The following is a 7363-nucleotide window of genomic DNA, read 5'->3' as shown; positions in this document are numbered from 1 at the left end:
TAACATGTCTCCAGAGTTCCAAAACAGTTATGTCAGACAGATTCTGGTAGTGCAAGTTTTGTGTAGGTGGAGAGATAGAGTCCTGGTGCCTCCTTCTCCACCACCTTTCCTCTAGTTCTCTATCTAGAGAAGACTTTTCAGTGGAATAGAAAAGTTGCTGTTTTTCTTCAGTGAGAAACTATATGTTATATGGGGCACAGCCTTGTGAGTTTTCCAATTCCATGCAGTTTGCACCTTTTGGGCTATAAATTATAGATAACTGCAGCAAAGTAAATAATTCTTGTTGCTAGACATGCAAATAGGTTCTGTCTAGTGAAAAGACAACCTGATTTCCCTTACCACCTCTAACTCCCTCTCTATGTTCTAGGATTACTGTATGTATATCTCAAGTTTTTTCTTCTATAAAAATGATATTCATTCATTATAAATCAGGCTTAACATTCACTGAGCTTTTTGAAAATAAGTTTAATCACTCTTCTTAAAAAATATTTTGTGTAAAAAAGTTTTTTGGAATGACTTTACTTTCTTTGTTTTGTATACAGAGGAACAACCCCATTTTTGTGTCAGATGCTTATCATTAGGAGCTCTCATCAGGAGCACCTGGGTGGCTCAGTCGGTTAAGTGTCCGACTTCAGCTCAGGTCATGATCACACGGTTTGTGGATTTGAGCCCCGCGTCAGGCTCTGTGCTGATGGTGAGCTCAGAGCCTGGAGTCTGCTTCAGATTCTGTATCTCCCTCTCTCTCTGACCCTCCCCTGCTCACGCTGTTTCTCTCTCTCAGAAATAAACAAAAAAAAAATTTTTTAAAAAGGAACTCTCATCAGACCTTCTATATTTAAAAATTACAAGTAACAAGTTAATAAGAGTCATTAGGTCTTTGTCATGTGCAGATAGTTTTTGTTAGTTCTAAGACTTGTCTGAGGTTTTGTGATAAAGCACAGACCAGAGATTATGTCTTCAACAAAGACCATCTCAGTGACTCATGGAAAAGAAGTGTATCAGGTAGTTCAAACTACTGACACTTCAAAGACTAAACTCTTGGGTACAGGCTTTTGAGCTGACATACTTAAACAACTTGTAGGCTATGCCAGTAGGCTGAGTCAGGATTTCCAGAATATTTTAGCTGAAACACATATGGCTTCATGAGAGTAATAGCCCAAGATTGAGAACAACAATAAGGACTGGAACAATAAGAACAACAATAGAGAGAAAAAATTAAAAAAAAAATTAATGTTTGTTTCTTTTTGAAATAGAAAGAGAGAGAGAGTGTGTGTGTGTGTGAGTAGGAGAGGGGCAGAGACAGAGAGAGAATCAGAATCTGAAGTAGGTCCCAGGCTCTGAGCTGTCAGCTCAGCAGATCATGGCCTGAGCAGAAGCCAGATGCTTAACTGACTGAGCCACCCAGGCACCACTAAGAGAGAAATTTTATTGTGATTATCTATCTTCATGTTTTGTGTATTGGTTTTACTTTCCATTTTCTGGATATAAAAGGATGTTTTTTCTCTTTCTTCTTAAAAGGGCTCTGTAATACATAGCAATTTAACCTTCTGTATATACATTCTAATGGCTCAGTTTCTCTGGAGAACTCTGATTAATATAGCTGCCTTGGTCCTGACTGGATCTCTTCTCTCCTTCCAGCCACAGCCCCTTACCCCCAAATAGTCCTACTGCTCTTCCATTTGACATTTTTTCCCCTGATACACTGTAGAATAAGCCACAAAATGGAGTTCCTTTGTCACTGACCAAACTCATGATCCCAGTTTTCAAATGTAATTTTTACAATATATAAACATTGCAATGAGAATGGGACAAAGCTACAGTCCACCTTAACGTGAGCAGCTCTGGCTCCTAGACATCCTTCAGATGTACTTTGGATCCTGTTGCGTGTTTCAACTTGCTCATTCACTGTTGTGTTACTCTGGATCCTCTCTAGGGAGTCCTGCCCAAGGCCAGCCCTGCCTGATTTGCATTATCCCTCCTACTAGGTCAGGGGTGATTTTCAGGCCCTCCCAGGACTGACTTGTTCATGGATGTCTGAGCATAACCTAGGCCGCCTCTCTGTGCCGGACTACTCTGGGATCCTGCTTCTGCCCTCTGCTTGGTGTGCCCACTAGCCATGGTTCCTTGCTTAGGGCAACTTTGCCTTCTTTTCCTCTCTTGTTAAGGCTTGGTGGTTCTCAAAAGAATTGTCTCCCAAAGATGTTCACATCCTAATCCTCAGAACCTATGACCATATAGGTTGTTACCTGGGAAAGGAGGATTAAGGTTACAGATGGAATTAAGGTTGCTAATCAGCTGACCCCTGGTGGGCCCAATAAAATCACAAGGTTCTTAAATGTGATACCTGGAGACAGAGGAGAGAGTCAGAGAAGGGGATGTGCAGGATATCATAGTGATGTGATCTGGGAAGAACAAGGGCTAAAGTTACTGTCTTTGAGTATGAAGGAAGGGGCCACAAGCAAAGGAATGTGGGCAGCTGGTAGAAGCTGGAAAAGGCAAAGGAATGTATGTTTCTCAGAGCCTCCAGAAAGAGCACCTTGGATTTAGTCCAGGGAGACTTCTTTTTTGACTTCTAATCTTCAAAGCTGTAAGAATATATTGGTGTTTTAAGCAGCTAAATTTATGATATTTTGTTACAGTAGTGATGGGAACCAAATACACAGGCCCTCTTCATTCCTCCTAGAGCTGCTGGACCCCAGTGGCCAAGGCCAAGTGTTTGATCATGACTTATTCCAACAGCCAGCAGCAGACTGCATTTGGTTTCTGTTGGGAGTCTCTTCCCTGTTGACCTTCTGTCCTCTTACCTGAGGGATTTCTGAGCTCAGCGGTCAGGAGGGCCAGCCTCACACATGGACCACAGAGCCCTGTGCTCAGAAGCACCCTGCAACTCGGGGTTTAGTACTCTCCAATTGTGGTCTTGAAATTCTTAAGAATTTTACCTTTGAATTTGTGCTTCACAAGCTAAGTTTAATGGGATGATGGAGCACATAACAGCACTTGAAGCCTCAGTTGTTACAGGATTCTGTCTCTGCCACTGCTCACTTCCCTGGAATGGGTTCTTGGGTCATGGGCTCACCCACCCTTAGTGCCCCCTCCACCCACACCATGGGCCTCGGGGTAGATTCCAGGAGGGGCGGAGCCAGCTGTGTGGACCCCCTGTGTGTTGAGGTGAGCACAGCAGTGCAGCCCGGCCTCAGTCTGGCAGCACTGTGGCTACTTTGGTGGGCAGATGGGGGGATGGGCCCAGTGGCTCACACATCCCTTATCCAGGTACCTGGCCTATATGCTGCATAGCCTGAGATACCCTGGGGGTCACCTGTCTGCTGAAGATTGGGATATCAGGCCTATGGGAAGTCAAGATGTCTGCTCACCTTTCCTGCTCCCAACCAGGATAGGGCACCTCCACGCAAGGGCTGGTGGAGGGGAAAGCTGTCACTCAGAGTCACAAGAATGACCCTTCCTCTGTGAAGGTCTACTCTTTCCCTGTGAAAGACCTAGCCTGAAGGTGCAACACATGAAATGGCAAGTAACTACCATGACTGATTGAGAGAGAGATCATGGGAGAGAGGAAAAGGCTTTGCATGTTAGTGCTTTTGGTGGCGTTTTATCCTGCTTTTTATTATTAATTTTAAGTGTTTATTTAGTTTTTTGGGGGAGGGGGGTAGGGAGAAGGGCAGAGAGAGAGGAAGACACAGAATCCAAAGCAGGTTCCAGGCTGTCAGCACAGAGCTTGAAGCAGGGCTTGAAGTCATAGACCATGAGATCTTGACCTGAGCCAAAGTCAGATGCGTAACCGACTGAGCTACCCAGGTGCCCCACTTTTATCCTGCTTCTTAGGCAAGGGGCCTGCAGCTTCATTTTGCTCTAGGACAATTCATGCAGGTGATCCTGATGATCGAGCACACTTAACACATCATCTCCGTGTCCAAGGAGCAGTGGCTATTTCTCAATTTATTTGGCTGGCCCCCCTTTCCCCAGCTTCTCTTTCATAACGCATTTGTTAGACGGTGATGCCACTGCTGTTATTGCAGGTCTATGAGGAAAGAAAGCTTCACGCGCCAAACAATAATGATATTCCCAGAGCAGGTGGCCTGATCGGGTAGAAAAGATTGACATAAGGAAAAACCGGTTAGGGATTAATGTGAGCCAGATACCAGCATGGGTTGGTTATACTTGTGAGTCTTCTAGAAAAACAGAGACTTCTGAAATAGTGACCTTTAGAGGCAGAGTCAGATAGCTTATCAGTTTTTATTACTGTTTTTGGAAATTGCTGAATTCAATTGGAATCTTTAATTTGAACTCAAGTATTATATGTTGTCTTTATCTAATCAAGGTATGAGCAGTGTCCAGTGGAGTAACAAAGTTGTAAACTGCTGCTGGCCTGATCCCTAGACAGGGTCCTCCAAACCCCTCCTGGGTCTTGTGGGTCAGCAGTGAATGATGTGAGGAGTCATCTCAAGATCTCAGTGATCCCTGGGCCAGAGGGTGGCTATGTTAAAAAAAGGATGAGGGATCACTTTCCCAAGTCTCTTTAATACAGCCTAAGGGCCACTGAATAAAGGAGATGTGATGAGGGGGACCCACCGTATACTGTGTGGGTGGGGAGACCAGGCTTTGCTGGGGCTGCCAGGGCCCCTCCAACCCATGTGTGTGAGGGTTTACAAAGTTCGTTCACATCTCAGATCTCATTTGGCCCAAGAGTAATGGATGCTGTCGCCACACTTTTCTTCCTTTAAAAGGACCTGAAAGAGAAGAAAGGTGTACCCAGAGGAAGTTTTGATGTAGAGAACAGGAGTGTCCTGGTTGTTAGTCCAGGAAAGTATGCTGGACCATACAACACTTCATTTATGATGTTCACAGAGGTCTCTCTCTGCGCGATCGCTGATATGCTGGAGAGCAGGGGCTATGCAGTCCCCAGCGGTTGGGCTCTCTCCATAGGGCTCTGTGAAACATGGTTAGTGGTAAATGATAGGACTCTGTGAAACATGGTTATTGGCAAATGGTAAAAGCAATAAGAAAAGCCTAATCATGTGATTTGGCTTCAGCCTCATTACCTTGGCTGCCTGTCTGTATTGATGAGGCAGGGTAGTCAGTGTGACTGTGTGTTTGCCATGGTTCTGAATCAACACATCAATCATTCGGTACTGGGCGAATAGCAGAGTACAGCAAGTCTGAGCTGGGTGTCAGAGAGCCCTGACACCCAGTTAGGGCTTAACACCCGAGTACTTGGGTTTAACTCTGCTCTCCTGCTCTTGGCCTATATCTGTTGGAGCTCTGGGTACCTCCCAGGTGTCCTTGCCTCCTCCTGGTGCCACTGCTGTCCTGGAGCTCCACACCCTGTGACCCCATCTGTCCTAGCACACTGACTCCTATTTCTAGCATCAGAACAGACCCCAAGGGGCAGGCAGGGAGGGGTCGGTGTTTGAGAGGAAGGACTATGCAGGAAGAAAATAAATGGGTACTGTTCTTGCCTGGATCCACCTGAGAGCTGAACTTGATTTACAACCTGGTGTCATCTCAGCAGGATTACGGAAAAGGGGAGAGGTCCGGTTCATGGCATTCGCCACCATTGCATCTTTTTCAGTGTCGTCGTTTATACTCAGAGGGAGCTGTCTCTCTGACACTCAACTCTGCCCATTCTAGTCCAGATCCTACAACTCCAGGTAACCCTGTAGTGAATAACCTGTTACCCCTGTGAAGAGGAAATGGCCATGAGAAGTAGAGGAAAGTAATACTTTGGACACAAGCGTAAAGCCTGTGCAGACCTAGGACCTTTCCCTCATCACAGGAAGTTCTGTTAGATGGTGCTGCCTCACAGACCAAGGGGTCTGCTGCTTTCTGAGTAGAGAAATTAAGACACAGGGGACCAGGGCTTGGACTTCAGGCTTAGTGCTCTGATCAGTTCATTGTTCGAAACCTCTAGCAGACCAAGAATTCAGGCTACGCACTTTAGTGCCAAGAAGATGCCTGTAGTGGATAATGAGTTCACTGTGGTTTTGGAGGAAAACATTTCTTTTTTTTTTAAATATTTTTATTTATTTCTAGGAGAGAGAGAGAGAGACAGCGTGAGCAGGGGAGGGTCAGAGAGAGAGGGAGACACAGACTCTGAAACAGGCTCCAGGCTCCGAGCTGGCAGTCAGCACAGAGCCCGACGTGGGGCTCGAACCCACGAACCGCGAGATCATGACCCAAGCGAAAGTCGGACGCTTAACCGACTAAGCCACCCAGGCGCCCCAAGGAGGAAAACATTTCTAAATCCTTGAGATGATTGCACTGAAATCCTGAAAGCTGATGGAACAGGGGTAGGTTGTTTGTTTTTAATTAGTCTTTTCTTTTTATCTTTTTATCTTTCTTTCTTTCTTTTTTTTTTTTTTTAAGAGGAAGAGAGTCAATGTTTGAGGCACAGAACAAGTGTAGAGTGTTTGTGGCTGGATTTGCAGAGGGGCTGGTCAGAGGGTCTGAGGCAAAGGAGGCTGGGGTTTGACCCAGTCTGATTTTCACCGGGCAGCATGCATGCTCTCTGACAGGTCCTGCTATTCTGTTTGTCATGTCTGCACTGCACTGGCCCTTCACTCTCCCAAACCCCCAGACACCCTCTGCCCGTCCCTGGCATGCATGCATTGCCCACAAGGTATGCACGCCTTTCCTGCGGCTCACCCATTCCCGCTGCCCACTGGCTTCATTGGCTGTTCTCTGTCTGAACTCCCAAAGCTGGGAGAGTCAGCCATCAGGGGAACGAATCGGGCTCTGCAACCCTCCCTGCCCCGCCTTCCCAGAGGTTGTCCCCCACTATCAGGATTTCAGAGACGGAGTGACTGTAAGTTGTCCAAGTCCTGTAATAGCCAGAACAAGTAAGTGAAGCACACCTTTCCCTCTTGCTCTGGGCCAGCTCCTGTGCAGGCACTGGAAATGTAAAAATGAGTAAAGACTCTCCCTGCTCTCGAGGACTTCATCTCCTAAGGAAGGAGAAAGAAGCATGGGCAGAGGGTTACAGGTCACTGTGTTAGGGCTAGGTTTATTTTTTATTTTTTTTAACATGTATTTATTTTTGAAAGACAGAGCATGAGCGGGAGAGAGGCAGAAAGCGAGGGAGATACAGAATCTGAAGCAGGCTCCAGGCTCTGAGCTGTCAACATACAGCCCGACGCAGGGCTCAAACTCACGAAGTCGAACACTCAACAGACTGAGCCAGCCAGGGGCCCCCTAGGGCTATGTTTATTAATCAGCCACTCATTGCACCATCCAGCAGGTATCTTTGGAGGTCCTACCATGTGCCCAACACTGTGCTAGGGCCTGTCACTTAGTTTTTAGTAAGATCTGCTTCCTTCTTTAAAGAGCTCATGTGGGGCGCCTGGGTGGCTCA

Source organism: Hyaena hyaena, unplaced genomic scaffold, assembly GCF_003009895.1.
Source record: "Hyaena hyaena isolate Hyena2069 unplaced genomic scaffold, ASM300989v1 scaffold_1222, whole genome shotgun sequence".
NCBI lineage: Eukaryota > Metazoa > Chordata > Mammalia > Carnivora > Hyaenidae > Hyaena > Hyaena hyaena.
This window is presented reverse-complemented; position numbering follows the sequence as displayed.